The sequence below is a fragment of the Planococcus citri genome, chromosome 3 (genome assembly GCF_950023065.1).
Source record: "Planococcus citri chromosome 3, ihPlaCitr1.1, whole genome shotgun sequence".
NCBI classification, from domain to species: Eukaryota; Metazoa; Arthropoda; class Insecta; order Hemiptera; family Pseudococcidae; genus Planococcus; species Planococcus citri.
In genome coordinates, this window is record NC_088679.1 from 60,436,804 (window position 1) to 60,463,165 (window position 26,362).

The 26,362-nt window shown below is 34.3% G+C and overlaps 1 protein-coding gene across 8 annotated transcripts in view; it reads right to left on the minus strand.

Annotated features, from left to right (window-relative positions):
- The window catches only part of mtd (mustard), a 443,203-nt gene that overhangs the window by 366,142 nt on the left and 50,699 nt on the right, over positions 1–26,362 (minus strand). For 4 of the 8 annotated variants that reach the window (XM_065358688.1, XM_065358686.1, XM_065358689.1 and 1 more), the window contains exon 1: positions 19,854–20,098. The exons of 1 other annotated variant lie outside the window; for it this stretch is intronic. The gene's annotated coding sequence lies outside the window, so the exon portion shown is untranslated. Of the gene's footprint in view, positions 1–19,853; positions 20,099–26,362 lie in introns of those variants that run through there. 3 more of the 8 variants (XM_065358691.1, XM_065358690.1, XM_065358693.1) reach the window with 2 other exon arrangements.

Here is a 26,362-nt window from a genome sequence, read left to right on the forward strand (position 1 = left end):
CCGTATATATGTGCCTTCTTTGCAAAAATGAAAAAAAAAATGCACCTTTATACCCATCGATATATAGAATACCGTGTAGCTCGTACATACACCAATTTTATACTCGTTACCGTTCGTTTATCAATGTTGGCGAATCAGTAACAAATTCCGAGAGGATTCGTAAATTTGCTCGATATTATTTTCACATTATTCCATTCCGGCTAATAAGTTACGTATACAAAATGAAACCCACATTTATATACGCAGGTACTATCGAAGCCCTGGATGTAGGAGAGGAAAATCTCACGGTATCCTTAATCATCGAAAAATAATACTACACGTATATCCGCGTATAGTATTGCCAATAACGTGAAATTAACGTTATTCCGGTTCAATAAACCAATAACACTATTCATGTCGAAACGGATGAAAAATTTTTACATTCGCAGTTCGACTATCAAACTATACGAGTAGGTACGAGTAACATCATTCTGGCAGGAAAAATCTCATCCGATGTAAATTTCAAACCCTCCGGCTTGGCTGCGAATAAAACAGCGATGCAAAAATATCAAAAATTTCACCGAAGCTTTTTTTTAACCCTTAAAGACCCAGGCTAATCCTGAGATGTTGGGTGAAAATGCTTTCAATTTCCTGAATTAGATCATCACAAGCATCACTTTAACCCACAGTTTGCCCCCCAGCCCCTTAAAGCCGTCTCGTAAAAGCCGTACCGATTTATTTAATTTTCCTTGAAAACCGAGAAAGCAAAAACCCCAATGAGGTCAATCATGGAACTGAATGATATAGTATCATTAGGTGTACTGAATGAGTGAAAGCATATCCCCAAAGAACACCCCACCCCTTTTTGGGGGTCAAATTTTCAAAAAAGTTGGGATAAAAAAATTGGACCCATGCTCCATTTTTGGATAAACATATTGATGGTAGACCCTTCACAAAATGAAATCATGAAAGGTGTGAAAATGGTGGACCAGAGCGATTTTTTGAAAATTTGATTCACTTGTCTCGATAAAAACCCGAAAAAACAGAGCATGAATACGCAAAGTACATAATATGGAAAATATTATCAAGTAGGCTTGAAATGACAGAAACAAGAATTGAAAGGAACACAGATGCTTTCAACAGCACATAAGTTCAGATAATCTACAATCCACCCATCAAATCTGTTTATCACTCCGTGGATATTCTTTCTCGATATTTGTCACCAAATAGTTACATCCTACAAAGGTTAGCAGTACGATTGTTTTTCTGCAGAAATATCGAAATAGGTTTATCTACCACTTTGAAAAGCTTTACACAGTCAAATTGCAGCACTCCCTGGCATTTCATAATGTTCAAGCATTCATGAAGAAGTCACTATCCCTCCTCGATCATAGATAATGTAGTTCTACATCATGAAAATTGCACGAGCAGAAGTCGTCGTTTATAATCATGAGATTGTGTCTAGCTTATGACTACAGGATTCAGGGAATTTGAGATTCAGTAAAAAGCTTTCAACTGTTGTTCAACCACAACTCTGAACTTTGGAATGTTTTGAGAAATTCCTGCTGAAGTTGATATTCTTTCTCGATATTTGTCAACAAATAATTACATCCCGCAAAAGGTTAGTGGTATGATTGTTTTTCTGCAGAAGTATCGAAATAGGCTTATCTACCACTTTGAAAAGCTTTACACTGTCAAATTGCAGCTGTTTCTGGCATTTCATAATGTTGAAGCATTCATGAAGAAGTCACTATCCCTCCCCAATCATTGATAGTGAAGTTGTACATCTTGAAAATTGCTTGAGCAGAATTTGTTGTTTCCAATCATGATATTTCATGATGTTGAACTACACTATCAATGATCGGGGAGGGATAGTGACTTCTTCATGAATGCTTCAACATTATGAAATGCCAGAAACAGCTGCAATTTGACAGTGTAAAGCTTTTCAAAGTGGTAGATAAGCCTATTTCGATACTTCTGCAGAAAAACAATCATACCACTAACCTTTTGCGGGATGTAATTATTTGTTGACAAATATCGAGAAAGAATATCAACTTCAGCAGGAATTTCTCAAAACATTCCAAAGTTCAGAGTTGTGGTTGAACAACAGTTGAAAGCTTTTTACTGAATCTCAAATTCCCTGAATCCTGTAGTCATAAGCTAGACACAATCTCATGATTATAAACGACGACTTCTGCTCGTGCAATTTTCATGATGTAGAACTACATTATCTATGATCGAGGAGGGATAGTGACTTCTTCATGAATGCTTGAACATTATGAAATGCCAGGGAGTGCTGCAATTTGACTGTGTAAAGCTTTTCAAAGTGGTAGATAAACCTATTTCGATATTTCTGCAGAAAAACAATCGTACTGCTAACCTTTGTAGGATGTAACTATTTGGTGACAAATATCGAGAAAGAATATCCACGGAGTGATAAACAGATTTGATGGGTGGATTGTAGATTATCTGAACTTATGTGCTGTTGAAAGCATCTGTGTTCCTTTCAATTCTTGTTTCTGTCATTTCAAGCCTACTTGATAATATTTCCCATATTATGTACTTTGCGTATTCATGCTCTGTTTTTTCGGGTTTTTATCGAGACAAGTGAATCAAATTTTCAAAAAATCGCTCTGGTCCACCATTTTCACACCTTTCATGATTTCATTTTGTGAAGGGTCTACCATCAATATGTTTATCCAAAAATGGAGCATGGGTCCAATTTTTTTATCCCAACTTTTTTGAAAATTTGACCCCCAAAAAGGGGTGGGGTGTTCTTTGGGGATATGCTTTCACTCATTCAGTACACCTAATGATACTATATCATTCAGTTCCATGATTGACCTCATTGGGGTTTTTGCTTTCTCGGTTTTCAAGGAAAATTAAATAAATCGGTACGGCTTTTACGAGACGGCTTTAAGGGGCTGGGGGGCAAACTGTGGGTTAAAGTGATGCTTGTGATGATCTAATTCAGGAAATTGAAAGCATTTTCACCCAACATCTCAGGATTAGCCTGGGTCTTTAAGGGTTAACGATATGCTAGGTGCTTCCATTTCGCAATCATTTAAAATTCAACATAACTCGAGCATATCTCGATAAGCTCTTTAAAACTGTTGCCATAGATGGCACGATTCGCTTATTTTATACTGAATCGAATAGTAAGTATTTGGTAAATCACTATACAGCACTTCGTCTATCGTAAGAGAGGCCTTTTTGCTATACTCGAGCCATTTTCAATAATAATTCACGAGTAATTGTACGTAAAACGAATCCGAGTTGAATTGAGATTTTCATTCGTCAATTTGTTAATGAGAATAAACGTAAGATTAAGACCTTGACGCGATCTAGAACTTGGTTTATTGAGAAAGTTGAAACTGGGCCAGGAGTACTGAAAATCAGTTGTTCAAAAAAAATAAAAACAAAGTTCGCCAAAAATAGACCAGTATTGTACATTTGAAGCATCAAAAAAATATAAAATTATTACCAAGTTGTCTACTAAATCGAAAAAGTGAAAAAGGATGACTTTTTGATGACTTTTGAATGACCAAATTTTTATTTTTGAACGATCACTTTTAAAAATTACTTATGCAGGTTTTTATTTTATATTCAACTTCGATGAGTAATTTTAATAGAATTTTTCGGGCTGATCACTTTAAAAAATAATGAAAAAATTCCAAGTCAAGATTTTTTACAATTTCAGAGTTTATGACTCATCACTGAAATTCTATCAATTTTTGGTATAGCTTTCAACTTACGAGTTTTTCTATGATGCATACTTTTTTTACGATTTCATTTCAAACTATTTTTCGTAATTTTGCTTATTTTTTTATTTTCATTTTTTTTTTTTCATAAGTGAGCATTTTTGGGTTCATTTGGCTCATTTTCTTTTTTACAATGTTTCATCAATTTTCAATTTATATGAATAATTGTAAGAAATTTTTACACAATTTTGCTTAATTACACTAATTTTTCACCATTTTATGACAATTTTCAGTTAACAATTATTTTTGAAATAATTTCTGCGTTTTTGACAAATTATCATTCAATTTTGAGGATATTGATCAATTTTTGTCGATTACGTTCAGTTTTTGTTCAGAGGGATGACTTTTTGATGACTTTGACAACGTAAAGTCCAAAATTATGTTTTTTTGATGATTGATGACCTAGTAGACGCCTTGCATAGGGAGTCTACCAAAATTGATAATCATATTTTGCGATTTTTTCCTCAAAATTCCCTCCTTTCCCTTCCATTATTCCATTTTCAATTTTAAAAAATACGAAGTGCACATTTTTTATCGTTTTTTTATTTTTTTATTTTTTTAATGGAGGAAGTTTTGAAATATGTAGCCAATTTTTAGTAATTTTATCTGACATGAAAAAGTGTATGGAATTGAAATTAAAAAAATTTAAAAAAAATGGAAATAAGCACTCTACAACATGAAAAGTTTTAAAAATTGAAAATTGGGCGATTTTCATCGACTTTCAGAAGATTTTTTGGTAAATATCGTGAGTTTTTTGCAATTTTGGCGCAGTGAGACTCAATTTTCTCGTCAATTTCTTTTCTTTCATACTTTATTTTTTTTTTGCAAAGCTTATCCCCTTCCCCCTATGTTTTTCTAGGAAATAATTCCAAACTGAGCATTATTCCGTATTAACCAAAACCGAAATAGAGTTGAAAATAGTCTTAGACCCCCAGCGATTGAGTGAGCAATGGGCGGATCGTTTTTCAATTTCTGCACAATTTACCAAAGCTTATCAATACCTACTAAAGGCATCGAGAGACACCTATACCTATGTCTCCACTCCACCCCACCCTTCAAACTTTGCGCTCTTGCGGGGAGAGGTGGGATAGGGTGTAACATTGTCCTTAGATTTCATAAAATTGAGAAAAAAAATGAAAAATAATGCACCCTCATGAGCATTAGAATGAATTCTACATTCAAAAAAAAGCTCAAAAATGATCTTTCTGAAAAAAATTGCAATTTTCCTAATCAATGTAAAAAATTGAAAATTGCATACAAAATCAAACTGTAATCTCAACTTTTTTGGAGCCATAAAAATTCCCAACTTTGGCTTAAATTTTAAAAAATTTGGGAGTCAAGAGGCCTATCTGTTGTTACTAATTTGATATTGAGTTTCTGAACCCCGCTGCCAACCAACACTTTCAAAAAATGGTTAAAATACCAACCAAAAAAAAATAAAAATTCAATGAAGTGGAACTCGCCCTTTATCAGGTTTTCGAAAACACTTCGATGGAAAATCCATTTGTTTTCTTACAATATTATCCCTCAGTGCTCCCTGCCCCAATTTTCAGAAAATATTTGAAAAATTATTAAAATTGACATTTTTGACTCTAGATTACTTCAAAGTAACTGAGTTTAAAATATTCATCGATTTTTCAAGGTTAACCTCGTTAGTGCTCCTCCCTTGGCCAATGTAAGGCTTGAGAGATATGTACCGAGCTTTGGATTTTAAAAGGCTTCGAAGGAGGTGAATTCAAATATTATTTTAGTTTTCCAAACTGAACGTTCTGAGAAGTACGCGAAATGAGGCATAATGTGATATGTTGATTTCCCTCTAACAAAGGCTACTGCGTTCGGATACTTACAGTTACATTTTTTTTTTTTGCTTCAACTCCTGAGATTTCCCTCAAACTTTCCTTTTTTTCAAACCTGAAGAATGGAAAGGTACAGAGACGCGGAATCCAAAAATAACTCAGCGACCTCGATTGATGAGAATTGAGTGCTATGCCACTCTACCTACATCTTCATAAAAATCGATTACAAATTTTCAAACACCGTTCTCGAGAATAATTTTAATGTCAATCTAAAACGAAATTACGTGTTTTAGGATTTCCACATCTATAAGAATTTGGCTTAAAAACGAATACAAAAACACTTCAAAAAATTATAAGTACATACATCGGAAGATATCGAGGAAGGACTCGTCTTGCGTAGCTTTTGGAATTATTTCAATCAATCAATAATCATCAAAAAAAAACCAAACGATTTGAACAACTCTACCTCAATAATTCATATCATGACACGATGAAAAGTACACCTCACAACTCACCAATCACCACAGTACACTACCTAATTGAAGTCAAACAATGAAAACTTGAAGCATCAAAATAAAATAAATTTCCGCAAATCGTAGCGATAAAAATTTCAATTTATCGTCAAAATTCGCTCCCGACAAAATCTCGCGTCGTAAAATAAAAACTCGGATATCGGAAAAATAATACCAAATCTGCTGGTGTGTAGTTTTCTCTGAAAATTCCCAAAGTGCCACAACCTACCTACGCAATACTCGCACGAAATACTCGCAAATACTCGAATGTTTCGGTTTCGCAGGAAAAAATAAATTATAAATATTTATTTACCTTTTTCAACGACTCGACTTCTCAATTTACTCGTAAAAATTCTAATAAGTTGGCAGCTACGAAGGCAGGTACTCGAATGAAAAAATAATAGCAACAATTTATCACGAATTATCTGGCAATTGGGAAAACAAAACTCGTACAACCCTCTTTAGCGCGTAATTATCTTACATCGTTCCAGTTTAATGAATATGCCAACGTAAACCGCTCGTCGTTTATTATAGGTAACAATTAAATGGGAGACATGTTCACCGAAAAAAAAAAATACACACTTTGTCATTAACGTCGATGAAATCTAGTCATCGAAGTACTGTTAAAACGCACTTTCGTGTTTGCCAGGTGCGAGGTGCGTTGCTATAGGCTATACTATACGTACGTGTGTAGTACGTTGTACGAGTATGTGGGTATGTACGCGTAGGTCTCTTAATAGTACGTTGAAAAAATTACATCTGAACTTTTTCAGTAGCGATGAGACGAGCGAGGAAGGAGAATTTTTAAAAATAAACCATCTTTAAAAAAATTTCAAGGAGATAGAAAACAATATGTTTTGACGTGATTAAGAAAATAGCGTAAACGACTTATTATTTTCAAGCTCTCAACACTTCGTTAACGCAGTATACATCTCAACAAACTCGAATCTCGCCAGTGTTGCCGAATTCAGGTTCACGTTTTTTTCCTTGCATGCCTACCACCACAGCCAAAAATTTATTTTTGTTGTTTTCTTTTCAATCTCATCTTTTCTGACCTCTTCCCTTCGAAGACATCTCAATAGTCAATACACATGAAAATGATTAAAGAGAAAGAGAAGCTTGAAAATTCGACATTTGGAACAAAAATAAAATTGATAACTGAAAATCTGTGAAAACTTGGACGGCTCAGGTCAGGTCACTTTGGAAGAGCTACAGGAGTCCTAAAGGTCATGTAACACATAAAATACAAGAGCCTGAAAATGCACTTTCTGACCCTGGAGAGGGATCAAATTAGGTCAGACGGTTGAAACCTACAAAAGGCACTTCAGGTATATCCTCTCATCGTAAACTGTAAAATTTGTAAAAATTTTGGACTTTCTAGGTCAATTTGGAGGGGCTGCAGGCTTATCTAAAAGTTGAAAAAAAAACAACTAACACGAGTAGCCCAAAAATCCACTTTTTTGACCCAGGAAAGAGGTCAAATGGGGTTGGAAGGTCAAAACCTGCAAAAGGTACTTCAGGCACATCCTCTCATTGTACTGTAAAAATTTGGACCCTCTAGGGCAATTTGGAGTGCCTGCAGGTTTTCTTAAACGTCGAAGGAAAAACATGTAAAATAGTCCAAAAATCCGCCTTTTTTGACCCAGTAAAGGGATCAAATGGGATTGGAAGGTCAAAACCTGCAAAAGGTACTTCAGGCACATCCTCTCATTGTACTGTAAAAATTTGGACCCTCTAGGGCAATTTGGAGGGGCTGCAAGTTTTCTTAAAACGTCGAAGGAAAAACATGTAAAATAGTCCAAAAATCCACTTTTTTTGACCCAGGAAAGAGGTCAAATGGGATTGGAAGGTCAAAACCTGCAAAAGACACTTCAGGCACATCCTTTCATTGTACTGTAAAAATTTGGACCCTCTAGGGCAATTTGGAGAGGCTGCAGGTTTTCTTAAACGTTGAAAAACACGTAAAATAGTCAAAAAATTCACATTTTTGATCCTGGAAAGGGGTCGAATGGGGTTGGAAGGTTTAAACCAGTAAAAATCACTCAAGTGACACCCTCCCATTATATCATGAAAATTTGGGCCTCCTAAGGGAATTTTAGTGGTTGAGGGGGGGGGGGGTCAATAATGGGGAAAAATATGACACTGAAAGAAATGATTTTCAAAACGCGCTATTCAGTCCCGAAATTGATGCAATGGTTACTGCACAGTACAGTAATTTTCGAATTACCTCATTTTGATGTAATGATTACATAGTTTAAATCAGAGAATGCATCAAATAATGGAATGAGTACATCGCCAGGATGGATTTATTGCATCACTTTTTAAAATTCATTTCTATGTTTTCATTACATTTCTTTAGGGACTCAGTCCTGCAGACATGGTATTCAAAACATCATTTGGTGGGTAATAATTACATCATGTAGTAAGAAATGATTACATTTCTCATATATGACTGAGAACTTTGTACTGATTTACTGAATACAGTAAACGATGTACTGAGTACATCGCCATACTGCAATGAAATCCTTTATTCCCAAACAGTGAAAAACATATAAATACTTCTAGGGCCTGAATCAAATATTCTACTCGTGGCCATGTCGTTAAGTGTAGGTAGTTAGGAACGAGAGGTCGCAGGTTCGAATCCCAGTTAGGTCGGAAAATTTTCGTAGGTAAATAAGGTCTGGAAAAATTCGTTGCTGTGAGGATTATTTAGATGTGTGGAGAAACTTGAAATTGATATACCCCTAACCCCACCTTTTAAATATTTGTTGAATAAAAACGATGTAATGGTTACCACACTTCTGTGTAATAGTTACTTCTCTAAATATGTACTGATTATTGTCTAAATATGTACTGATTAATGCGTTTCATTCCTATACCAAAATTACCGCGTTTTAATGCACTGAGTGCATCGTTTCAATGCAACGATTACTGTTTATTTCTTTCAGTGGATTTTTTCTACTTTAATTCCACCTTAAAGAGAGTGGGGATGACCTAGGAAGCTGAAATTTGGATATGTTGATTGCAGGAGTGGTAGTGACCAATGGTATAATTTTGGACCCTTTTCATCCATTGGAACCCAAAATATGCCCCTCTAAAAAAATAACCTTTCTGTAATTTTCAACTATGACACTCCCCACTTCAGGAGTCTAATATGATTTTTGAGAAAACCCTATTCGCCAAGTTTGACTTTATTTGATCAATTAGAACAGTTTCCAAGTCATAAAATGTGGGGCTGAAACTTGAAAATATGAATATCGGCCGGGCTTACAGAAATAGCCATAATTTTTTACTGAATTCTGGCTAAAAATTTTCAATTTTGAAATTTATGAGATCTATAATATGTATATGTAGCTCATTAGAGCGGATCGTGAAAAAAAAATGTCTCGAGGATTTTGACCCAATTCAGTTGGGAGGTCTTCATTTTGAGTTGAAAGTCATTCAGAAAAATTTATAGTCCCGGATTTTCCCTTTATTGGACCATTTTTGTCAAAACAGGTCGGGTAGGGAAGAATTGGAGCAAAAAAACCGACGATTTTTTCAAAAATATCCTGTTTTCGAAGACCCATAACTCCCTTTTAAGATCATCTCCAGAGCTAAAAAATTTTCTGAATGACTTTCAACACACCATGAAGGTCTGCAAAGAATTTGGTCAAATCCCTCGATATTATTTTATCGCGATCCATTCTATTGTTCATTGCTCTATCATAATGAATCATACATATATGCAATCTAATTCCCACTCCATATTTTTCCTCGGGGAAAAAAATTGATAACGAATTTGAACAACTTATCAGTCACGACCAAGTTCAACACTCAGTACCTTGAACTTGAGGAAACAAATTTCAAAAACGCGAAACGCGATTGTTTCTCAAAAACTTGGCAACACTGTTCAATTTGCATACACGGACATTGAATTCCACTTGGACAAGCTTCTTTGACACGATCGATTCATAAATCGATGAAGAAATAGGTACAACATTCTTAGCATGTTTTCGATCACACTAGGCGCACCAATAATTATTTCAATCGACATTCCCACAGGCATTCTTCAACGAGTAGGTGTAGCGGAAATTTAAACGATGAGAGGGCGACATCGTACGTAAAACACTCCTCAAAGACAGATTTTCGCGCAGTCAGGGAAGAAGGAAAATACAGCCAGTATAGGAACACTCGAGACACGAATCAGCTGAAACAACAAGGCACACATGGCAAGGATCAAGCTAAGAGTGAAAGTTGTTGAAGATGAAGCTAGTTCTTCGCTAAAGGACAGTCAAGGTAGATGATTGCTCAATCGATAGGTATGATTTTACACTTGTTTGGCACTTGGAATAGTTGGAATACGTATTCGACACGTTTTCAGGTTTCTTTTACTAATTGTTATTAACTTTTTCAAAGTGATCGCGGTGAAAGGATCGATTACGTGCGAAAAATACACCTCTCTGTAGGGTTATATATAGTAGAAAAATCAAACGCTCTGGATTAAAAATAAAGAAATCAAGTTAATGGGATTACGACTCGTACGTGCTATACGTACACAACCGCGCTGATGATCATTTAAACAAAAGCATAAACCGCAAATTACAACGCTCCAGACCACGAATTCGAATTTAAATCCAAGAGTAAATACCATTTTCCAAGTAGCATTATTCATTAGATTACATTCACGTAACGCAGAAGTCAACGAGATTACAAATTACTCGATTTGAAAAAGTTAAAAAAAAAATCGTCGAACGAACCGGAACTATACGATAACTTGATAAATTAAATATTCGTGTATCGAAGCCAAAAAAACAAAAAAAAATTCCAACGTTCAAACGCGATATTTCGAATCTAATTGAAACAATTGTAAAAAGGTATAACCTTGTTCGGATTTTATGGCGAATTTGAAAATCCGCTTAAGTCATATCCAAATAAGAAGCTTAGTTGGGATATTTTTGCGCAAAGATGACTTTTTTCATCATTAATAACATCTTGGCGGGTTGTAAATAGAAAACAAGACGTATATCGTTGTCAATTATTCTTCGCATCAGCTACCACGATGGCAAATCTTTTGGTAAATTTTTTCCAAGACCGACGTGTGTGTGTGACGTAGACAGACATGCTAAAGATGAAATCTTATATCGTGGTACATATACATATCTATACTCACATAGTCATATTGGGACGCAGATAAACAAAAATTCTCTCTGTGCTGAAAATTAATGAAGAAAATTGTAGCATTTTGCTACGGCAATTAATCAACTCATAAAACCCCATAATTTATTTCTGTCGTAATTAATTCTAAACTTTTTCACCAGTCTACCCTGCCGCATGCCGTCAGATATTATCTAACCGACGCGGTGTTATTCTATTCGGGCAAAAGATTTCTCTTTTACTGAAATTCTACTCGGTATTCTATTCCGCATTCAAACCAAACACCACTGTATAGACTTTTCTATGGACTATCCACCAAGCCACCTAATAATTATGTATGTATCTTATATTCCACTAGAGGTGATTTTTAGCCGAATTTTCCTAACTCAGAAGTACGTTCATTGTATATACAATATACATATTACAAGATGGCTTGTTGGGGTGAGAATGACCTCCAGGTAAATGGGAAGGGAAGCTATGGGTCCTCAAGTCAGGTCATATTTGAAAGAAAAAACAATTATGTGAATAAAATCGTATCCTCTTTCAATACATGGTGGTATCTAATAGATTTTTTTTGATAACATCATTACTTTTTCAAGTAGGTACCTTTTTTAAACCAAATTTTCAGAAAACTCCACACTCCACTCGAACCTACTCTAACCACACACAAAATTCAAATTTTTTACAGGAAAATCTTCTAAAAAAAGTAAAATTGGAAGAAAATTTACCTTATAAACTGATGTCATATATTCCAACACTGTTGCCAATTCCATAAAAAATGAGGAGTGACCCTGGATAGATCACCCACCTACTGGCAACACTGTGAAAAGACAAAAATGAAAGTGGTTTCTAGAACAAACCTGATCTGAAAGCTCGTAGGCAACAGATGGGGAGCTAAACCACAGGTCCTGCATACTTACATCAGCGCCAGCGCTGTATTATTCAGTCACAGCATATGCATGCACAGTATGGGGACAATCAGCGCATAAATGAAGCCTGTTGATTGGTGACAGGGTGCCTCAGACTGACTTTACATTGCCTTGCAGGGATTGCACCACTGGAGGTATGTAGGGAGGTGACTACCAGAGCAGAAAAAACTAAAGCAATACACAACCCCCTACACCCCATGCATGGCTACAACGAATTACCAGAGAGCAGACTAAAATCCAGACACAGTTTCCTAAAGACAGTAAATGAATTAACGTTACCTTAATGCCAAATCCGTATGTGTCCATCAAAAACAAAATCATCTTTTTGCGTCACTGATAAGACTCTGGGAAGCCCTGAATTGAAAAATTTGCATCCGAGTACAGTTAAAATGCACCACCGAAGATGCACGAAGCTGACCGATGTTCAATCAGAACTCAACGAACCCTTCCGAGCATATCCGAAGCTTATCAGTGATGTGTAAAATTGTACTTTTTTGTATGGACATACTCGGATTTGGCATTAAGGTAATGTTAAGTGCTCCTGCCAAAGTTGAGTGCAGTCAAATCTGAAATACAGACTGTCCAGAAAGTCAGGTATACACAATTTATTTTGGTGGGAAGGGGTGCACCTTGGAATCTGATTTTTAGATAAGTTTTAGAGGGATGGTTTTGGAAGCATTTGCTGCAAACCGCGTTTAGATTCATGCAGTAGTATAGTTTTACAGCCTTTTTGAACATGGTGGTCTCTGTCTATGTGTACACGCCTGCGGAGGTCCCTTCAATGATACACTTTTTTCATGCAAAACAGAGGATACTTTTGGAGATTAATTACAGGGTTAGAGGGATATATGGTTTGAGTGTGGTTTCTAGAAGACAATGGTCAGTTTAGAGCCCAAAGTTTGATATCAGTAAGGTGTGTGTGAATAATATGCCACAAGATGCCACCAAATAGATAGGCAGAGTGTTTTGAGACATCAGCGTGCCGTTTTGAATAAATTTCTCCTATGTAGAGAAACAATATCTTCAAGGCGTTGAAGTAGCTGAGGAACAATATTTGGTTTGGTAAAAATCATTCTGGATTCCTCCAAGCTCGATCAATTTTGTCTTTTTCATGATAACCCGACTTTTAACATGGTGAGAAAAAAAAGGCTTGGTTAGACAAAGTGAAATGGATAGTTATGAACCCCTCCCCATACAGCCTGGAAGTGGAAACCTTTGATTTTCACCTGTTCTGACTTCTAAAACAACATTTTGGTGGTGAAAAGTCCAATGACCAAATTTTTCAAGTTTGAGTCAAAAATTTCTTCAAAAATGAGCGCGTACCTTACAGGTTTTCAAAGAGGGAATTTTGAAATTGAAAATATGGTGGGAAAAAAGGTCAAAGTGGGGAGTGATTATGTCGAGAAATAGCGGAAAGTCTATATTTTAAGCCTTTAAGGTGTACATATTACTTTTTCATAAAATACATTTGTTGATTGTTTGGAATTTTGTGTACCTGACTTTACAGACACCCCTTATGCTATGAGCGAATCATTGCCTCAGGGCAACCAACTGAAATACAACCTCTGGAAAATGCTGAATAGACTGAGAAGTGGAACAACATGCTCAAAATCCAACCTATACAGATGGCACTTGGCTGATGACGATCTATGTGAATGTGGTGAGGTACAAAACGACAGACCCTTTTTCAAGTGTCGATTATATGTATGGTGAATTGGTGACTTTGACGCGGACAAACTGGACCAGACAATTGACAACGAGGCGATAAAGTTCCTCGAATACTGGGACAAGAAGGGAATTCAGATACATAGTACATATGAAGGGCGGTTTTCCAAAAGTGGATAAGTCAAGTTTTTTGAAAATTGAGTTTTTCACGCCATTGTGTTCTATAGGTCGTATCTCACCTATTTAATGCCTAACCTACCCAAAATACCTATTTACCTACGTACAATCCAGCTTTTCTGTAAGTTGCGGATTGCAATCGTTTTTCCAAAACGCGATAAGTCATGATTACTCGTACTTCGTTTTCGTTACTTTTATAGCCAAAATAGAGCTGCGAATATGGTTTTTTTAATAGATAGTACTGTAATAATGTACTATATTTTCGTTTTTATTTTATTGCCAAAATGCAGATACATTTTTTTAAAATGATAGTGCTGTAGATAAATACTTGATTTTTGCCAATTCTATCGCCAAAATGCAGGTAAAATTTTTTTTTTCAATCAAAAATTTTTTTTCGTAAACTTATTGCCGAAATAGTGGTAAGATTTTTTTTTTAATCAAAAATCTTTTTTTTTCAATTTATAGTGTTGTAATAGGTACTTAATTTTTGTTTAAAACACAGGTAAAATTTTTTGTAATCAATTTTTTTGGTCATATACTTTTGTATTGTGAATTAGAGTTGACTTACATCAATTTGCAACACTGGTTCTATCATATAAATGAAAACATGAAAAATCGTTTTTCCAAAAGGCGATAAGTCAGTTTACTTTTTCTGCCGCAGAAGCGCTGCAAACTTGAGTTACACCACAAAACCAACACATACGTGTTGAGATAGAACCAATACAACATGCAGGATAGGTGGCATACTCCAAGTGCATCGCGCCTTGAAATGGGCACTAAAAACATCATTTATCTCGAAATCACAATTTTTGACTTATCACTTTTTGGAAAACCGCCCTTCATATAGTCAACCAGACAAGAGGAAAAAAAATTAAATTCAGTACTTTTTCAAATATTTTTTAAAAAATCAATTTTTTGATAACGGTACATGATTTTTTTTTTGCAAGATGTCATCTGGTATGTCTCTTTCTACGCAATCATCCAATCAAAAAACAGTCTCAATTTGACCTCTTTGACCTTCCAGAGCAGTTTGAATTTTCTGAAAAAATTTGAAAACTTGCTGGAGGTTCCAAAATAGTGAAATTACTGAAATCAGCGACCAGTCGATATTTTGGGAAAAACCGCTTGTTTTGGATTTTTTTCACTTAGAAACTCAAAAATGAACATTGGGGTCTGAAATCTTGGTTACTGGAGGTTTTAGTTCGCACTCTTTCGGATCTAGCTCGATTTAGTTCAAATTTTGGAGTGTGAGCTCAAAATGTTCTATTTTGTGTCTTTCTGCGTCAATTTTAATCACGAAAAATGGATAAATTAAGCTAGAATTCTGTGAAATGATTTGGCTATGAATGTGTATTGTGTACGTGGAGGGATTTTCAAAATGTGTTGATCTAACTACAATATCGCATTTGTGTAGTGAGATTGTGGTTGCAGATTCAAAATTCTAGGTACATATGTACCTACAGATTTCTAACCTTGAAATTCGAATATGTCCATAGATCTTATCCAACCCTGATCTGAAATACGATTGATTTTCATTAATTCCGAAGATCTTAACAGTCTCTAACCAATAAAGTACCTATCGATACCGTTTATCTTTATATGTTTTTCGAATAATCGATATTTTCAACACCTATACATATTGTTTGAATACTTTTGACAACCTTAGGCAGACGGCTTGTTCTCGAAATTGTGATAAAATTTTTAATTATTATTTTTTCATTGTTACGAAACTTTCGCGATTACTTTTATCGTTCGAATACATACGACGACAGGTGGTTAAAACGCGAATATTAATTTTTTGTAATGTCATAAAAAGTAATATTCAAAATTTCCAACGTAGATGGTTTTCGAGTTGGAGTGTTTGTCGCGTTACAATTTACCATTTACAGCTGCGATGGCTTGTACGCTCCTACACTCGTGATTTATACGATCACGTTTTTAAATTATGTCGCATAATATATTTCGAATTTGATACTCGTAGTTATACGGAATGAGCCCAGCTTTTGTACTCGTATTATACCATCGGTATTTTCAATGTCAATTTCTTCGCGATACCGTGCGATTATCTTGACAGCAAACTTGTAGAAAGTTGAATGAAAAATTGAGCAATGTTGTTAGTACCTAATAATGATTTCAAAGCGTGAAGTAGCTCGATAATTTGTATGTTTATGACCTTGGTGCATTATGGCCAGATTTATAAGAATCGTGTTAAAGATTAAATGATAACGTTAATTTTCAATTCGGTGCATACGTAATGGTTTTCTTAATACGTTGAAAAAATGCAATTAAAAATCGTGTACGAAGTACGAATGTATGTACACGTTGAAGTACGAGTACCTCTACCTCTACCTATTTTTAATTTTTTCTATCTTTTTTTCGATATTTGTAGTATTAAACCTGGTTGAAATTTGATGCTGTTGGCAGTATTGTGGTTAAGATTCGAGATACATTGTGCTCGTCTCGTGCAATTAAATATGCTTCGAGGTGACGATGATTAGATAAAGGAGATTTATATTACAGTTTACGTCGGGTGAAGGCTAAAAATAATCCATAAACAAGTGAAATTTCGGTCAATTTATATACCATACACAGGTATAACGGCATTGGACAGAACACGTTGCTGATCAACCGAATAAATCCGCCAGAAAATGTGCCATGTTAATTATTTCAAGAATGGCCCAAAACTAGAAGTTCTTGATGTGTGGGAGGTGAATTGAAGGAATTATTCATTCGCATTGGTTCACTTGGCTCAAAAAAGTGACATTTTACAAAAAAGTTCAAAAATTGGCTTCACGAAAGAGTTTTTCTAAATTTTTAAAATTTTCAAAGATTCGATGAAGATCCAAAAATGAAATTCCGCGTCCGAAATTTTGCTTACAGGCGAATTTCAGGGACATGCTCTTTCAACCTAGCTCGGGTTTGTTCAAATCGGAGAGTGCGAGTTCAAAAAATTTCCTTGCACGTACTGCAGTAAATAAAATTTCAGAACTACGAGATACACATAATTTACGAAAGAAAACAATCGTGCCAACTGATCAACGCAACTGATAAAAATGATTAATTTTTTAGAATAAACAAGCAATAAAACTGTTTCTTTTTCAATTTTTTTAAAAAAATCTACCCATTCTTGGAAACTGAAAAAAAAAGAACTACCTATGATCTCAAATCTACATAAAATCTCAAATTTAGGTTTCAACCACACGAAGAGATTAGTGAAGACCTCACAAATGATCAAGAAAACACAACAGTTTCTCAAAATAATGTAGTATCGAAATTTTTAAATTATTAATAGGTAATAACTTACATTGAATGAACAAGGTGTCTAACAAAACTACCAGACAAAAAATCATGACTTTTTCATTACCTATTTTTCACATTTTTTCTGCATGAAAATACCCTCTCCTTCCCTCCACCCTCTCCTCCCAAATAAATACCTTGAAACTGCGAAAAAAAATTAATTTATCAGGCAAGTAGGTATTTCAGTTTTTTCATTTTTCTGATTTTATGAACAAATTATTTATTTTTTCATTTTATGGGCTTTATAAAAAATTTCAATTGTGTTTCGAGAAAAATTCACGACTTTTTTCATGACTTTTCATGACTTTCATGTCCATCTACCAAAATTCATGATTTTTTCATGACTTTCATGACCGTTGGACACACTGATAAAGAAATCAGCTTTTTATCAAAATTACTATCCAAAAAATCTCAATTCTTTATGCATACAAACTGTGAAAAAAAAAAATGTTGTCAAAAAATTACAACAAAAAAAATTTTTTTTCATAAAAATTGCTAGAAAGTCATTTTTTTAGAATTGCTAAACCCCCTCCATTTTAGTAAAAATTTCCAGAAAGTTTTGCTTTTTTGCAGCAAAAAATATTCATTTGTCAAAATTGCACAAAAAAATCAGGCTTTATTGGAATAGATAGTCACCAATAAATCTTAATTTTTTTTGTCCAAATTTTCAAAAAATCATCTTTTTTTGTAAAAATTGAAAAAAGACCATTTTTGTTAAAAATAACACTACTTTGACCACTAAATCCCAAAAAGACCTCTTCTTTCTCCTCATAACTTGTCTAAAAGTCTATTTTTTGTTCGCCAAAATCACCATAGTGTCGACTTCTTAATGAAATGTAGTGTATAATCATAAAATGCCATACTAAACATAGAAAATGGTGAAGAACGGAAAAGATGAACCGAAAAAAACATGAAGAACCGTTCTTTTTTCTGATTAATCTCCAGCCAACACCTTCTATTTTATTGCCCCTCCCTTAAAACAAAACGTCAATCCTTAAACATTTCAGACCTTGACCCTACAATTCCTGACAACATCAAACAGATGGAAAACATTCTTAAATTCATCAAAGAAATCAATCTTTCGAACCAAATCTAGACTAACCCTTCGAAACTGGGCGTGAAAATCCCGACAATTATATACGCCCAGTATAAAAAAAATAAGTAAAAAAAAACAAAAAACACAAATCCCATTTTTTGTTCCTAAATTGTTTTGGTTTTTGATTTTGTACTTGGATTCGGTTCGAAAATTTTTCAGTTTCTGCATTTTGTATTTTACTCGTATAATTTGGTTCAAAAATTTTTCGAATTCACAAATTTTTCAGGTTTATCATTTTATTTTTGAAAACGGTTCTCAAATTTTGGCGTTTTTGATTCGGTTCTGGAAATCAGTTTTAGATCCAATTTTTGGACTAGATTCTTGAAGTTTTTGGATTAAAATCGATCTTTAATTCGGTTTCTGTTCTGTTCTCAACACAGGGGAAATTTTCAGCACGTACATTTCCTTAAAGATGAAGTGGGGAACTTTTTGATAGAATTACCGAAATTTAGAACAAATCCTACTCGTTTTCTCGAATAAAAAATGTTTGAAAACATCGACACACGATACTATGAGAAACCGAAACATTGGTCCAGCACAATCTCTCCACATCCGACAACATTCAGAGTAAGATTGCATTCAGCCGGCATTTCTTATCACAACACACCGCAACGTTGCCACATCTCGAATTTCAAGTTTTAACCGAGCACATTGCACGACTTTAATCACACTCAGTTCGCTTTACACATTATTACACTCATCTACAACAACGGATTAAAACATCCATTCATTGATTAGATTAGATTAAATTAAACTAAAGCATTTCCTATTTCGAAAAACCTTCGAACAAAACAAAAACGCAGGTACATAGTTACCTATGCAAATAACAGTAAAAATTTCCAACACATTGTTTCACTATACATTTATGTACCTATGTACCATGATCATCGTCTCTCTGTTGTTCACCGTTACAATATCCTTCTAATATTCTGTATAAATCTCGATTATTTACAATCGACACTATTTTTTCAATGTTAATCCTTCGCTGTAATGTTGAAAACTACATTACATGTACCAACATACATATGAGACTAACAGCAAAAAAAGAGAATAAAAATCATCTCGTAGTCGGCGGCATGAACATTAACGCAGGCTGGTATCATGAACACGATGACCTACTTCTGCAGACTTTGTAAAATACGGAAAATATGTTTTATTGTTAGCAATGCTTTCGTTTGAATAATTACGAAGAATATAGCAGGTGTTGAATGTGAATATACCGAGGTATATTTCGCATTCGAATACTTCAGCTGGACATTTTTGAGATTTCCACGAAGGATGCGTGAGATAATCGGATGAAATTTAGTATCATTATCAAAGTTGATGAAATAAAACGCACCTCAGAAGCTCAGACACCGAATACGTGACAATTTCGTCGCTAATTTCCACTCGTGAAACAAAAATCTGACGTGTAACAATTCAGCTAATCCAATATCTCGCGAACTACATTACAAAGTAAGATAGTACCTAATCGAATTATCAACCATATAACACTTTCAACTCACCTGAAGCAATAATAAACATCACTTCACTGTCACATGTTTCAAAAAGCACGAAAAAAACTTCGAAAAACTTCACGAATTATTACGGAAACGCGAGCGGAAAAAATTAAAAAATACGCCACAAAATGCGAATATTTAAAACGCCGACGCGAACCCGATAAACACTGAATAAAATACGGACCAGCGTATTCGAGTCACACAGCAACAAGTTGCACGAAACACTCCAACAACGAACAAACGAATTACTAACTCGGAGACTGTCTTTGGTCTTCGTTCACAGAACGTTAACCTGCATACCCGTACTGCTCCCCTCCACCTTGCGCTAAAAATCACACAAAAAATCTTCCCTCACCATTCACCAATGACTGAGATGCATGGTGCATGGTGCAGGGCAGGCGATGACGAAGATGATCATACGGTATGTTTTGGTGTTTTGTTTGTAATAAACTTTTTAATAATATGGAATATTCTAGGATAAAAATTTAGGTTCCGCAGATCGAGATGTGCAGATCAGGAGGCAGAAGCCATCTTGTTCTTGTATTTTATACACATCTGCAGCTAACACCTTCTTCAGTTTATTTTCCCATCATCTGTAAAGAGATGCAAGGTGCATGGGGCAATTGGGGCATGATGCAGGGCACAGACATAAACAACTAAGCTGATACGCTTAATTCACTTTCACAGCTTACAGTGTTTTGTTTATGAATTATGATACATGTACTCTGTAAGACTGTAAAGAGGTTCCGCAGATAAAAATTAGTTAGATTCGAGACATCTTGTCCTTGTACTGCGGATACAAATTGCCACCAGCGCCACCGATTACAGTTTCATTTCTTTATTTCTTCGATGCATTATTCCAACCTGCATAATCTCCAGGAAGAAAAAAAATTTTGCAGACTACATACCACTAATGTTTCTTAATTAATATCAGCGTTGTAATTTTATCCTCAGCGTCAGCACGTTAGTATAGGTATATTATTTTTACGAGTAGGTAATACGATGTGACGTACACATGCACATTTAAAAGTATGACTATCTATACCGTGAGTTTGAATTGCTTTATCTTTCGTATTATGTAATGAATAAAAAATTAAAAATCAACGAGACTGAAATACGATAAAACTCTTAACTTGTTTTTACTATAAACAAATTCCTTTTCAGATGGGTTGCTTTGTAGAGAGCCTTTTTCATAGTTTTAATGAGTTGGTTGATGAGGGAATTCTATACCGACGAAGTACGATATATAGGTACGATGAAGGTAAATTACACACTTGTTATGGACTTCGCTTCATTGAACATGTGTTAGTAGCGTATTGAAAAAAATAAACTACGAACAGTATAGAACTTATACATAAGTATCTATATAGATTTGCGATTGAATAAAGTAAATAAATATAATTGGAAGGGAAGATATAGCTTTCCGTGAAACAAAAGTCTTCTGACTATGTATCATTATCATTACATTACTAAATAATTATAATGATTGATAGGACTTTTTTTGTGGGGGTACGCACCAAAAGGAAATTTCAAAACTGTCTGAAAATTACGTACCATAAAAACTGAAAAAAAATGAAAGAGTATAGAGTTGAGCAATTTTTTAAAAAACAAGACTTTTGTTCGGTAAAATTTGAAATAAAAAGAAGACTTTCTGGCAGGCAACGCAAAAATCAATGCTTTTTCATCGTATCTAACGGATTTTTTTTTTTGAAAAAAATCACTACTTTTATCACTACTTTTTTCAACCACATTTTCGGAAAGCTCTCCACTCAATCCCCCCCCCCCATCCCCCCCCAAAAAAACAAAGTCAAAATTTTGATTAAAAGAAAATTTGTACTTTCACTATGTACCTGTTAGATACTCTGTTTTCAGATGTTTTGGCCAAAGAAGCAATCATTTCTCAGCAGTTTCAGAAAAAATTACAACCATTTGACTATTTTATCAAAAAATCATGTCCTGAGAATTTTAAACAACCAAAAATTGACATTCACGACAACAATGACACAAAACGGAAATTTTTTTGAAAATCTTGGCAAGAACAGAACTATTTGACACTTTTGTCAAAAATTGATCCTTTTTGATAATTTCACCAAAGATGGACACTTTTCAACAATTTTGACAAAAATGGATACTTTTTCACTCTTTTGGCAGAAATTGACGTTTTCTGACACTTACGCCAGGAATGGATACTTTTTAACAATTTTACCAAAAATGGTCACTTTTTGAAAATTGTGTTAAAAATGGATACTTTTTCATCTTTACTGATTTGGCAAAAATTGACGCTTTCCGACAATTGGATCAGAAATGGACACTTGTAGACAATTGTGCTAAAAATGGATACTTTTTGACACTTTTGAAAAAAATAGATATCTTTTATCAATTTCATCAAAAATGGTCACTTTTAGAAAATACCGTTTTGGCAAAAATTGATGCTTTCTGACAATTGGACCAGCAAGGACTCTTTTTAACAATTTTACCAAAAATGGCTACTTTTTGACAATTTTACCAAAAATGGACACTTTTTGACAATTTTGACAAAAAGGGTCACTTTTTGACAATTTTGACAAAAAGGGTCATTTTTTAACAGTTTTCCCAAAAATGGCCACTTTTTGACAACTGCACCAGAAATAGTCACTTTTTGACAATTGTGCTAAAAATGGATACTTCTTCACTGTTTTGACAGAAATTGACGCTTTCAGACAATTGCACCAGAAATGGTCACGTTTTGACAATTGTGCTAAAAATGAATACTTTTTGACAATTGTGCTAAAAATGGATACTTCTTGACAATTTTGACAAAAATGTACACTTTTTAAGAATTTTACCAAAAATGGCACTTTTTGACAATTGCACCAGAAATGAACACTTATTGACAATTGTGCTAAAAATAGATAGGTACATCTTCACTATTTTGGCAAAAATTGACGCTTTTTGACATCCCTCCCCCAATAACCTTTCTTGACTAGGGCAATAAATTTAGCATACAAAACCAGAACCTTACAAGAAGTTTGGCAAAAAAAAAAAAACAGGACGTTTCTTTGGCAATTTTGGAACAAAAAGAGAAGAAAACTTTTCAAACGGATAAGGCGAAAATCAATTCTTTTTGGATGTTGACGTGGGATGTAGGGAGGGGCTACAAAAAATTATGGACTTGATAACTTTTGTGAATTAACGTTCCCCCAAAAAAGAAATGACAAAAAAGGTCTGATGGGGACAAAATTAGATTTTTTAAAAATAGAATATCAGTTTTGTAACCATTGCAGATTGAGAGCTGCAGGGATCTTGAAATGGAAATGAATACTTGCAGTGGCGAGGCGTGAGTTTTACTGGTAGGGAAGCAAAGTTGTAGTGGAAATTTTCAAAAAATGAAGTACTTAAAGTTCCATAGCCTAATTTTTAAATCAATCAAGGTAATTTGTATAACAGAAAAAAAAGTAACAATGGCAACTCGTCGCATCACTCTCGATTCGGATCTTACAGAGCTATGAACACGCGCATGCGCATAAAACGCAGAACTGTAAATAAGAATTAGCAAGCAACTAGAAGCAACTAGCGAGTTGCTTCCGAAGAATCACAGTTCGACGCTCTAATGCACGCGTTAAGGATGGCAAACATGATTCTTTTTTCCCTTGAAACTGGTTTTTTGGAAGCTATGTACAGTTTGCTTCCAACATACAGATTTATGATTTTTGTAGGTAATAGAAAAGGTGCATCGGATGACATTTGAACAAGATAATATTCTCGATTGTTTTGAAATATTTTTTCATATTTTATTGTCGATTTGAGAGAACAGAAATTTTTTCTTTGCGAACATTTTGCATCACTTATGCCAAACTATTGAAAGATATCATTCTTGAAACTGGGAAACATTTTGGAACGCACTGATGTCAACTTTTTAGTCATGTCATTATTGCCAACTTCAAAAATTTAGAAGTTTTTGGTTATTTTTCTCGAGTAGGCAATAATAGCCAAAAAATGTGCACCATTGCGTTCTAAAATATTTTCCCAGTTTCAGACATGATATATGTACCTACTTACCTATTTAAATATTTTTTTGTATAATTAAAATTAATGCAAAATATTAGCGGAGAGAAAATCTTCAAAACATGAATTTATTCAAAAATAAGCGATTTACAAAACTTTCAACTGCTCAGAAGAACTCTTAAAAGCGGTCTTGGATTTTGACAACAATCGAATAGATCGACGCAGAATCTCAAATAATTTCATTTGGGATTGGACAATTTTTCCCAAGACATTATGTAGCGACAGGAGCCAAAAACCACAATTTCTTTGAAATGTCCTCTCTTAGAGACCTCATATCTTTCCTCTAGAGAGACCTTGGGGGTTCAACTTTTTTGTCGGTAACTTTCGACTCAAAATGAAGGTCTCTGCTGAATTTGGTCAAAATCAGCCGACTTTTTTTTTGACGTTATCCATCCTAATGCCTTTATTTACATGTTGAACTTCTGAAATTGAAAAAAAAAATCAAAAACAAAGCCTTCAAAAAATTATTTCACACGGAACTCATTTAGTTTTCCTCGTCAATGATTTTTTGTGATGAAAAAAATTAGAAATCTATTTTTAATCAATAATCACAAATCACAATATTGCAAACTTTAAAACCTCTGCTCAAAATTTCTCAAAAACAAAAAAATACTAAGAAAACAACGTACCTATCACACTCTATGAATAGGAATTTTATGCTGCAGAAGTTTGTCTCTTCATGTCCCCTTCTCTCCGTAGGATCCTTAGTTTATGTGAAATGCTAACTTTTTCACAGTTTATGCTTTATTATTCGGTCGTCTAGATAATTCATCATTGACTTTCAATTTTTCGTGAATTATAAAATGACAGGAGTACCTACATACTTACTCACGTTAACAGATATCATTTTATTCTTGATGGAAAAATTCGATACTCACCTGAAACAAAAAAATACACGAATAAATAAATAAAACGTCGATTAGTAATCTAATCATCTACTAACACCCACACAATAACTTATTATCTAGTAATATACCTACTAATAATACATAAATGCGTATTAAAGAATTAAGACCATTTTCACTTTCAAAATTTAAAAGTGTTAATATGTTTTATGAAGCATTAAGGCCATGAAGGGATTACAAAAAACTGTTTTTCAACTTCCTTAAATTTGCAAAGCTTATCGTTCAGTTTGAAGTCGTGAACTTTTATCCTCATAACAATTATTTCATCCTTGAAACTATGATGCTCCAATTTTTCCAAATCGTTATTTATTCACTACTTAATAAACACCCAGACATAAGCTAAATCCTATGAGATTACAAATGGGGAATGATTTAGAAATCTACAGAATGATGATGGCGAATTGACGAAGGTGACTTTCCAGCAGCAAAGTTGGATAAATACTTACAAGCTGTGATTGCATATTTTACTGGATGCCCTGGAATGTCCCAGGGATGTAGGTGGGAAAAGGAATAAAACTTTTTACATCAGGAACCAAAAATCATTGACGTTGATTTGCTGAATAATGAACATTCCATTAAAAGAAAAGGAGGTGGCAAAGCTACATCCTTGACAAGGAAACAGAATCTGAAAGGTTCGTAAGTTGAAAATCTGTAGACTACACAAAATTGAAAGAATAAAAAAACTAGACCTTTGACACTCAAGAAGCATATCAGAACAAAATCACAGAATCTGAATACAGATAGAATAATCATCATAAAGTTTCTTAATAAGTACCTAAGTAAACATTGTAAAATACCAAATTGGAAAATCCTCATAAAACCTCAAAACTTTGTAAACAATCACGCTACCGTGTACTTATATGTAGAATCATCTCGATAAGATGTTTTGTACCGAGAAAGCACACAATAATATGAGGAAACATAAAACCATAATAATGACAAAATCTACTCGACACGTCGTCGTGTCGTCTTCTTCGAAAAATACGAGTAAATCGTATCAACGAGATAAACCAACAAATATCAACAGTAGGTAGTTGCTAAAATGGTGAAATACACACACGAAATTATTTAATTAAATTATGCACCAAAAATTTAGGTCACACGAGCCCTTCATTTTCACGGCTACCACATTCTTGCAGAGGTTATCATCATGTATACATTTTATAATATGTAATGACTCGTTATTTACCATCAGTTGGTGGTTTTTTTCGCATTATTCAAATAACTGCGTTAGACGGTTTCATTTCCCACATGGTCGAAATTTCAAATACTTCGTCTAATGCTTATCAAAACTCCCACTAATTTGCATCTATTTAAATATCGTATAGCCGTTTCATGGTACATTGGTACAGTTGGTAGTAAGTACGTCTACATACACGTACATGTATTCTCAAGTATTAAACTTTTGTAAAATTAATTCTCTCAGCATATTTTACCTTGTACCATGTTTTGACGTAGACTATCACATCAGAAAAAAAAATAATAGATCGATTGACACTAAGGATGCAATAAAGCATCGAGCATATGTAGGAAGTATACATGTAACTCGCCATCAGATCACAATGC